Genomic DNA, 11730 nt, shown 5'->3' with positions numbered 1-11730 from the left:
ACAACAATGCCATTGTTAATATGTTGGAGTAGTTTTGTGCTACTCTGGTGTAATGCAGGGATGGAGTATATGGTCCTGCCCTAGGACATCGCAATGTTAATTGGACCATATTTTTTATATGAATTGTGGTTAATTTTGGAGTACTCCTTGGTCTTTAGGGAGTACTCTTTACACACGTGCATGGAGTAGTCGCGATTTTTGCAGGGAAGCACCACTATTTTACACTTTTATTCAAGTAAAGAAGAGTTAATTCAACATGACAACACATTTTAAAGCATTTTGTTGCATCATTTTACCTAAATTGTGCATTTAAAGTGGCTGACAATAATTATGTCTAATTATGGTTTTCGTTGTTTTCTTTGCTTTGTTTACTTTTCGCTCGTTTTCCAGTGAAACAAGATGGCGTAGAACCCGCTAAAAAAATCGACTTTCTTCACTCTCTTGTTCTTACGTGATCTTGTGTCTTTCGTTCATGTTTTGGTGTTGCAACTCTTTTGTACCTAACTGTTGTTTTCAGTTGTGAACCACCAAACCTGCAAGAAGCCTGACCTATGATTATCTTGATCTTGATCTCTTTCTTGTACATACATGGGCGCATTTGCCTTACAGTATGTTCACTCGCTCATATATGTCATTTACATGAACAGTGCCTAAGCGCACTGGCCTCAAATTTTTTTTTCTCTATCCACATAGCGTTAAAAAGTTTTTTTTTTTGCTTATTTTTATATACAAATGGAATTCACTGATGTTTATAAATTGTTGCTTTAAATTCACTGACTTCTTCTATATTTTACACCACAGCTAACAATGAAGTAAAATTTTCTATGCTGTATCTACATATGTTTGCGAGCGTACAATCGATAGTTTATTTTCGATATGGTCAGCCGTTTTTTGCAGATAACTTGAATTACACAATACCCGTCCCCTTTCCTCATCTTTCTCACTCAAAAGGTTCGAGTTGCCGCAAAACAAGTTTCCGTGTCTGAACATCGACTTATCAATACGATAGCCTGAAACCATCGATAGTGCTATCGATTGTTTCCGATTTCTAGCCAATTGTCTTTTAAACTCTTACAAGAGCAGATATTACCAGAAAAATGTTCGTGATAAGGGCCGTTACTAAATCTGAAAGCAATCTTTTGCCAATTTTGTCTAAATTTTGTGAGTATTTTCATTGCGAAATGTGAAACCTAATTTTTTGGTAAACTGCAACTGAAGGAAAATCCTGCGCTGATACTTCAAAATTGCAGCTTATATAATACGCGAAAAGTATACTTGCGTGATGAAAATATTGAAATGATTATGCTGATATTTAGTTTAGGAATATTTATGAAAGCGATTGGAACAAATGCAGAATACCTACAATTCTCAAATTGAAAAAATTCATATTGGGATCGATAGAGATCATTGATGTGAGCGTAGTGTTAAATTTTTTTCGGGAAACTACAACAATTATTAAAGGTCAAAGGTCGAATTAGGCATTTGGTAAAATTTTAGTAGACGGACGGCAAATTCTAGAAAAAGGGGAGATGAGGGGGGTAGAATAGGACCCCCTGATTTCAAAACTACCCCCCTTTTTTCTAGCAACCCTATAGTTCTTATATAATTTATTGATAAAGTTTTCATATAAACGATGAATAAGATAGCAAAATAACATACAACTTAGTGCTACCAGACTGGAATTCTGAATAATAAAAGCGGATTTTTAATTCGGAATTTTTACTTAGTAGAATTATTATTTCTGTGTTGCCGAAGAAGGGGGGGCTGAACACATTTTGCAGAGAACACCTTTTTGCGTAGGCGGCCTTCGGCCGCACTTAGGGATTATAACCCTCAGGCAGTAGAATTCTCCTTTCTGTTTTGCGAAGAAAATGAGCTGAACACCTTTTGCAGAGAACACCTTTCTGCGTAGGCGGCCTTCGGCCGCACTTAGGGATTATAAACCTCAGGCAGTAGAATTGTCCTTTCTGTTTTGCGAAGAAAAGGAGCTGAACACCTTTTGCAGAGAACACCTTTCTGCATAGGCGGCCTTCGGCCGCACTTAGGGATTATAACCCTCAGGCAATAGAATTCTCCTTTCTGTTTTGCGAAGAAAAGGAGCTGAACATTTTCTTTTGTATTGATTTCCCCTGTATTCCTTTTTAATCATTGCCTTCTTTGTATGTATTGTTTTGTACAATATGGCAACACATGTTATGTGTCAGTTTGCAAGAAAAGGAGCTGAACACATGTGTTATTGTAAATATGCCTGAAATTCAATGTAATTTACAAGTCGATAAAAGTTTAATTAAAGTGATTTATATACAAGATAAAATAAAAGAAAATTGTGTAAAGTATTAAGTACAGTGTTATGTGCATTTATATATATAAAAGTATGCACAAATGCTTTTTTGTTAAGGAAACCAAGTGGAACGACTTAAGAAATTTTAACAACAAATAACTTATAAACAATGATATTATTTATATTTTTTAGTTATACATGTTTTAGAGGATACCTCCCTTAACATCCTGACCAAGTTTCATTTGTTAATTCCACCTGGTTTTCTTGAAACACAAGGTGCGGCTGACTATTAAAGCCCACCCAGGCTTTTTTTTAAATCAATCTTTCTCGAAAACTTTTTCATGAATTTTAAAAACTGATGTCATTCAATTTTTGGCATACATCAAGATAACCAACCGTTCAGCTATAGAAATACTAAAAATGCAGATTCCTAGTACTTTTTACGCTGTTTTTAACTATATAAATATTATTTGCCGCAATTAAAAAGTAAAGTAGATATAAAAGGTAAAACAAAAAAATTTTGATATTTTAAAATATTAATATTTTCTAAACTGCGTAGCCGATTCAAAAGGTAATTATATCAAAATAAAGACAATTTATCTTCAAGCTGATGTATAAAATGTGTATGCTTTTTTATATATTTCAGCCAAAAATATTATAAAACAAAAAAATGTCATAATTTTTTCATAAAATAACCTCTTTTGTCTATAATCAATACTAAAAAAATTTATATTATTTAGAAAGTGCAAGTTTTTACCTATAATTTGATATACATATTATATCATGATTTGTTTTTGAGTTTTCAGAATTCAGTGATAATAAAAAATATAAATGCATGTATGTGCACATGCATATTGTAGTTAATTCAACGGGTTGGCTTTCCATTATGGCCGTTCGTTAAAGGGGCGGTGGCCGAAAGATAAGTGGACGTGGCACCTCTAACCCGCCTTTTTGGAGAGGGAATGAACCGCCATTGACAAAAATGCAACCCCCGACAACCTAGGTCCCCTATGGTTTCCTAGGAAAATGGCCAAAATTCACAATTTTCATTTGCGGTTTTTCGCTTGAAAAATGTTAAATATTCATTTGCACAAGACATTTTTATATACAAGACATTTTTATAAAACACCTAGTAACCATAATAGACATCACTGGGGCGGCAGCCCCAGGTTTACCACACTGAAAGGGAATTTTAGTTACCTCATCCTTTCCCAAGGCTACATCACTGGGGCGGTAGCACCAGTTGGTGCACACCAAAAGGAGAATTCTATTTGGTAAGGGTTATAATCCCTAAGTGCGGCCGAAGGCCGCCTACACAGAAAGGTGTTCAGCTCCGCTTATTCGGCAATACAGAAAGGAGAATTCTACTTTGTAAGGGTTACGATCCCTAAGCGCGGCCGAAGGCCGCCTACGCAGAAAGACGTTCTGGGCAAAAGAAACTATATCACCCACACTTGTAACTTGCTTGTAAAAGCTTTTAATTTTTTTTATCACTGAATTCTTAAACCTCAAAAGTAGATCATAATAAAAAAGGTAAGAACTTGCACTTTCTAAATAATATATATGTCTTTAGCATTGATTATGCACTTTTTTCTAAAAATAGTTATTTTATGAAAAACTTATAACATTTTATCTGTTTTTTTTTTAATTTTTGGCTTAAATAGATAAGCAAGCAAACACATTTTATATATCAACTTAAAGATAGATTAATTGTCTTTATTTTGGTATTATTACTTTTATAATCGGTTGCGTAGTTTAGAAAATATTAATATTTTAAAATATCGCAAAAATTTTCTTTAACCTTTTATATCTTCTTTACTTTTTGATTGCGGCAAATAATATTTATATAGTTAAAATCAACGTACAAAGCACTATCGGTCTGTATATTTAGTTTTCCTATCTCAGCTATGGGAAAACTAAAAATGCAGACCGATAGTACTTCTTACGCTGATTTCAGCTATATTAATATTATTTGCCGCAATTAAAAAGTACAGAAGATATAAAAGGTTAAAGAAAATTTTTGTGATATTTTAAAATATTAATATTTTCTTAACTACGTAACCGATTAAAAAAGTAATAATATCAAAATAAAGCCAATTAATCTATCTTTAAGTTGATATATAAAATGTGTTCGCTTGCTTATATATTTAAGCCAAAAATATTGAACAACAAATAAATTGTTATAATTTTTTCATAAAATAAACTTTTTTAGAAAAAAGTCCATAATCAATGCTAAAGACATATTTTATTTAGAAAGTGTAAGCTCTTACCTTTAATTGGATATACATATTTTATTATGATCTACTTTTTAGGTTTAAGAATTCAGTGATAAAAAAAATAAAAGCATTTACAAGCAAATGACAAGTGTGGTTGATATCATAGTTTCTTTTGCCCAGAACTTCTTTCTGCGTAGGCGGCCTTTGGCCGCGCTTAGGGATCATAACCCTTACAAAGTAGAATTCTCCTTTCTGTATTGCCGAAGAAGCGGAGCTGAATACCTTTTGCAGAGCATTCCCACGACAGCCGGTTCTACGTACCGGAATGACTCGGGTTTCACCCGACCAAGGGCTGTTGTTTCGGCGATCTAACCCCGTTTAGGTCGGCGAAGTATCTTAGAAGTTGTCCGTCCATAGGGCTACATTCACTACGCATTCTCCTACTCAGGGCTGGCATCGAGTCAAACCCTGGGCCAGAAACATACACCTGCTCTGTATGCCGAAGACGATTACACCACAACTCCACCTCAGTCAAGTGTAATACCTGTGAGGGGTGGAGTCACCTCAGGGTCTGCTCGGGACTACGGACACACAGACAGTGGACCACGTCGTACGTGGCCCCCTGTTGCTCAAATAGAGCAGCCTCCACGGCTAACCATAGTCCGCCCGTGCAGCTCCACACACTCACACAGCAGCCACACACAGTCACCACAACACAACAACAAAATAACACCACAGACCGTACCATAGCCATTACAGACCGCATAACACACACAACCGCACCACCACCCACGCGCCGCCGCCAACAACTCCTGGTTCCCCCTACAATCTGCACGGTATGTCAGACCAGGATATTCCGTAATGTGACATCAGTCAAGTGCAACACCTGCCTTGGCTGGTGCCACTTTAGGGCATGCTCAGGTCTGCGTACCACTAGAGATTGGACGGGGAACTTCGAGGGCTCGTGTTACGCTGCGCTACTCAGAGGTGAAAACCGTATGGTAGTTGGTGACTTTAACGCGCACCACGATCTCTGGCACTCAAGCCTGTCAAATGATCGTAGGGGAATACATCTGTCTGAGCAGATAGACGATTCGACATTCTGCACAATGAACGACGACGCACCCACCAGGATTATGGGTAACTGCAGTAGCTCGCCAGACATCACAATAGTCAGCGCTGGTCTGATAAATCGCATAACGTGGCGACCTATGCTGACTCTAGCATCAGACCATCTACCCATAGTCATCTCGATTGATAAACCAACCGACTTTGCCTCCGCCAAACACCGGACCTATATCAACTTTTCTAAAGCTGATTGGAAAGATTACGCGGAGTTTACTGAAAACACCTTCACATCGCTCCCCACACCAACCGACGTCCATCTCGGTGAACGTAAGTTCCGCAGGGCTATCACTGCTGCTGCAGCTCGCTTCATACCGGCAGGGTGTATATCGGATCCACGTCCAAACTTCCCTGCCGAAGCGGCTGTTTTAGCCAATGAGCGTGATAGCCTTCGTCAGGCCGATCCCGGAGATCCCCGTATCAGGGATCTCAACGCGGGGATTCGGGAACTTGTAAACGTACATAAGCGGAAGAAGTTGGAGGAGCATCTGAAGACTTGTAACTTCACCTCTGGTGTGAGCAAGCTTTGGTCAACCGTGAGGTCATTGTCTAATCCGACGAAGCACGACGACAGAGTCGAAATTTCCTTCGGCGACCATGCTTCGTCTGACCCGGAGCGTTGCGCGAGCTTTTTTAGCCGGCAGTTCATACTGCATCCTCCGGTGGACAAAGCCAAGCGTCGAGTGACCAGAAGGCTGCACAAACTGCCAACAACTTGTGCCCCCCTTGCTTTCACTTGCGGTGAAGTTCAGGTGGCCATCGGGAAGGCGAAAGCCTCCAAAGCCATGGGTCCCGACGGAATGTGCATGCTGATGCTGAAAAATTTGGGTCCTGCGGGGGGTAGCGTACCTAACGGAGGTCCTCAATCTGTCAATGGCCACTCTCATCATCCCAGACATCTGGAAGATGGGGAGAGTGGTCCCACTGCTCAAACCGGGGAAACCTGCCAACAAAGGAGATTCGTATCGTCCGATTACACTCCTTTCCCCGGTAGCGAAGATACTCGAGGCCTTGCTACTCCCGTACTTCACAAATCACCTGACCCCAGCGAAGCATCAGCATGGTTTCCGTAAAGTGCACAGTACAACAACAGCACTTAACGCCATAAACACTCGGATAACTCGTGGCCTTAACCGTAACCGTCCCTGTGAGAGAACGATTCTAGTAGCGTTGGACTTGTCAAAGGCGTTTGACACCGTCTGCCGTTCCACGCTACTAGAAGATATAGAGGCCTCCTCTCTCCCACAGAGGCTCAAACGGTGGTCGGCAAATTATCTAAGTGGTCGACATTCGTCGGTAATGTTTAGAGACAAAACGAGTAAGCAGCGAAAAATAAAACAGGGGGTTCCTCAGGGTGGTGTCCTTTCCCCGCTACTGTTTAACTTTTATATTTCAAAGCTCCCTCAACCACCAGAGGGAGTCTCGATTGTCTCCTATGCCGACGATTGCTCGATTATGGCGACTGGGAATGGAATTGATGACCTGTGTTCGAAAGTAAACGGCTATCTCTCCGAACTTTCTCGCTTCTTCACTGCAAAGTGTCTAGCCCTCTCCCCTACGAAATCCTCCGCGACCCTGTTCACAACCTGGACGAAGGAGGTCAGGCTACCGCTGGGGATTCACGTCGATGACACACCAATTCCGACGGTGAATAACCCCAAAATACTCGGAGTAACATTCGACAGCCTGCTCTCCTTCTCTGCGCACTCAACCGCTATTGTCAATAAAGTACAGAGCCGCAACAAGGTCCTCAAGTCGCTAGCCGGCAGTACTTGGGGCAAAGACAAAGAAACGTTGCTGGCAACATACAAGGCAATAGGCCGGCCGGTTTTGAACTACGCAGCGCCAGTGTGGTCGCCAGGGACTAGTAGGACGCAGTGGACGAAGCTACAGACTGTACAAAACACCGCACTCAGGACAGCGACGGGATGCCTCTTGATGTCGCCTGAACACCACCTGCACGGCGAGGCGCAAATGCTCCGGGTAAAGAAGCATAATATAATGCTCTGCAAGCAGTTCCTGATCGGGAGCCACAGAAGTGGCCACCCAAGCAGACAGCTGCTTGCAGAGGAGCCCTCGCCTAGGCACGTCAGGAGGCATCTATATGAACTAACGGACGAAGTCCAGAGGTTCATTAAGCAACCTCTGGACCCGACAGCCTACAGACAGGCCTTGAACGGCATTCACAGGGACTCAGTCTCGAGTTATGTAGACTCTAGACCTGTGAATGCCGTTCTAGGCACACCACCCCCGGACATAGACGAGACGGAGCTTCATCTGCCTCGGGAGACACGCACTACACTCGCACAACTTCGCTCCGGCTACTGCAGCAGGTTAAACTCCTACTTGAGTAGGCTGAATGAGGATGTGCCGAACGAATGTCCGGCATGCGGAGAGACCCCACATGACTCGCAACATCTCTTCGCATGCCCGGCTAACCCGACATCCCTAACCGCCTTGTCCCTATGGGCAAACCCCGCAGAAGCTGCACGCTTCCTAGGGTTGCCGTTAGTGGAACTTGACGACAACGACTGAGATACCAACCGATCTGGGCGGGGTTGTTGTAGCCGCTACAACAACAACAACAACAACCTTTTGCAGAGAACACCTTTCTGTGTAGGCGGCCTTCGGCCGCACTTTATAACCCTTACCAATTCGAATTCTCTTTTGGCGTGCACCAACTGGGGCTACCGCCCCACGAAGAAGACATCGACCCAAGGGACACTACCCTAGAATGTAAGGGCATAGCTGTCCGGTCAGGCGATGTCGAGCTCGAAATATTTAACGTGTACATACCCCCTGTCACCTGCTGCCCGGCTGGATATCTCCCTGACATAGGTGCGCTACTCAGAGGCGAAAACCGACTGGTAGTAGGTGACTTCAATGCGCACCACGATCTTTGGCATTCAAGCCTGGCCAATGATCGGAGGGGAAACATTTTGGCTGAGCAGATAGACGATTCGACATTCTGCACCATGAACGACGACGCCCCCACCGGGATTGTGGGCAGCTGCATCAGCTCGCCAGACCTAACAATTGCTAGCGCTGGTCTGATAAATAGCGTATCATGGCGACCTATGCTATCGTTAGCATCAGACCATCTGCCCATAATCATCTCGATCAATAAGCCCACCGACTTTGCTCCCGCGGATCACCGAACCTACACCAACTTTAACAAAGCTGATTGGAACGGCTTCGCGGAAGTTACCGAGAGCAGCTTCGCCGCCCTCCCCACACCCACAGACGTACATGCTGGCGAACGCCAGTTCCGCAGGGTAGTCACTGCCGCAGCAGCTCGCTTCATACCGTTCGGACGTATCGCGGAAGTCCGCCCAAATTTCCCGGCTGAAGCAGCTGTACTAGCAAATGAGCGTGACTACCTACGCCAGGTCGACCCCGGGGACCCTCGCTTGAGGGACCTTAATTTGGAGATTCGGCAACTGGTAAATCAACATAAGCGGAAAAAGTGGGAAGAGCACTTGAAGGCCTGTAACTTCATCTCTGGTGTGAGTAAGCTCTGGTCAACCGTGAGGTCCTTGTCCAACCCGACGAAGCGTGATGACAGAGTGGAAATCTCATTCGAAGGTCACGCCTCATCGAACCCGAAGAAATGCGCGAACTATTTTAGTCTGCAATTCACACTACATCCTTCGGTAGACAAGGCCAAACGTCGAGTGACCAGGAGGCTGCACAAACTGCCCAAAAACAGTGCACCACTTGTTTTCACCAGCGGTGAAGTGAAGGGGGCCATCGGGAAGGCGAAATCCTCCAAAGCCATTGGATCCGACGGTCTGTATGCTGATGTTGAAACATTTGGGGCCTGTGTGAGTAGCATACCTCACGGAGGTCCTCAATTTGTCTATGACCACTCTCATCATTCCTGATGTGTGGAAATCAGGAGAGTGATCCCACTGCTGAAACCGGGGAAGCCCGCCAACAGAGGAGACTATTATCGCCCGATAACGCTCCTTTCCCCGGTCGCGAAGACACTTGAGGCCCTGCTGCTCCCATACTTCACCTGCCACCTAACCCCAGCGAAACATCAGCATGGCTTCCGTAAAGTGCACAGCACAACAACAGCACTTAACGCCATAAACACCCAGATAACTCGTGGCCTAAATCGCAACCGCCCCTGTGAGAGAACTGTCCTAGTAGCGTTGGACTTGTCAAAGGCGTTTGACACCGTCTGCCATTCCACGCTGCTAGAAGACATTGAGGCCTCCTCTCTCCCACAGGGACTGAAGCGATGGTCGGCGAATTATATGAGTGGTCGACAATCATCGGTAATCTTCAGAGATCAAACCTCGAAACCAAGAAGAATAAAACAAGGGGTTCCACAAGGTGGTGTTCTCTCCCCCTTACTTTTTAACTTCTACATCTCGAAACTCCCCCAGCCTCCTGAAGGTGTTTCCCTTATCTCGTACGCTGATGATTGTTCGATTTTGGCGTCCGGGAATGGAATTGATGACCTCTGCTCAAAAGTAAACGGTTATCTCTCCAGCCTTTCTCGCTTCTTCACTGCGAGGAGCCTAACCCTCTCCCCAACGAAATCAACGGCGACCCTCTTCACCAGCTGGACGAAGGAGGTCAGGCTAGAATTAGGCATTCACGTCGACGGCACACCTATACCGACGGTGAACAACCCAAAAATTTTAGGGGTTATCTTTGATAGCCTGCTCTCCTTCTCCGCGCACACAACCGCAGTTGTCAACAAAGTACAGAGCCGCAACAAGGTCCTCAAGTCGCTCGCCGGCAGCACTTGGGGCAAGGACAAAGAAACGTTGCTGGCAACATACAAGGCAATTGGCCGGCCGGTTCTAAATTATGCAGCGCCTGTTTGGTCACCGGGGACTAGTTGGACGCAGTGGGCGAAGCTACAGACTTGTCAGAACGCCGCACTCCGGACAGCGACTGGGTGCCTTCTGATGACGCCTGAGCACCACCTACACAGCGAGGCCCAAGTGCTCCCCGTACGGGAACACAACAAAATGCTCAGTAAGCAGTTTCTGGTGGGGTGTCACAGAAGCGAACACCCTAACAGACCACTTCTGGAGGAGGAGCCTCCGCCCAGGCACGTCAGGGGGCACCTATTCGTGTACAAGGACGCAGTCCTGACCTACACAGACCAACCACTGGACCCAATGACGTACAGACAAGCGATTAACGACATTCATAGGGAGTCAGTCTCCACCTACCTCGACTCCAGGCCTAAGAATGTCGTTATCGGAGCCCAATCACCACCTGTGGAAGAGACGGAGCTTCAATTACCTAGAGAGACCCGCGTTACTCTGGCTCAGTTACTGTCTGGATATTGTAGCCGCCTAAACAGCTACCTGTCCAGACTCGACCCAAACATCCCAAATGAGTGCCCGGCATGTGGAGACTCCCCCCACGACACCAACCACCTCTTCACATGTCAGCTCAATCCGACTCAACTAACACCCCTCTCCCTTTGGTCCGACCCCATCGAAACAGCTCGTTTCCTGGGCCTACCGTTAGTTGAGCTCGACGATAATGATTAAAAGTTGACCCGAAACAGGCGGGGCTTAGTAGTGCCGCTACAACAACAACCGCCCCACGACAGCCGGTTCTACGTACCGGAATGACTCGGGTTTTACCCGACCAAGGGCTGTTGTTTCGGCGATCTAACCCCGTTTAGGTCGGCGAAATCCATCAAACGTTGCTCGATCCTAGGGCTACACCTTCTCCGCACCCTTCTGCTCAGGGCTGGCATAGAGTCAAATCCAGGGCCAGAAATCTACACCTGCTGCGTATGCCAGAGACGACTGCATACAAACTCCACTTCGGTCAGGTGCAATGCCTGTGACGAGTGGAGTCACCTTCGTAACTGCTCGGGCCTGAGTACGCACCGGCAATGGACCACGTCGTTCGTGGCCCCATGCTGCGCGAACCGGACCGCCTCCACGGCAAACCACCACCCGCCTGGGCAGCACACAATCAACACACCCCCACCCCAACACAACACAGCAATAGACACACAAACAAACACAATAGCACCCACACACCGCCGCCGGCAACTCCTAGTCCCTCCGACAATCTGCTCTGTCTGTCAGTCAAGAATATACCGTATCGTGACATCAGTCAAGT

Source organism: Rhagoletis pomonella, unplaced genomic scaffold (genome assembly GCF_013731165.1).
Source record: "Rhagoletis pomonella isolate Grant_MI unplaced genomic scaffold, Rhpom_1.0 Rhpom_scaffold_00009, whole genome shotgun sequence".
Lineage (NCBI taxonomy): Eukaryota > Metazoa > Arthropoda > Insecta > Diptera > Tephritidae > Rhagoletis > Rhagoletis pomonella.
Note: the sequence above shows the minus strand (reverse complement) of the source record.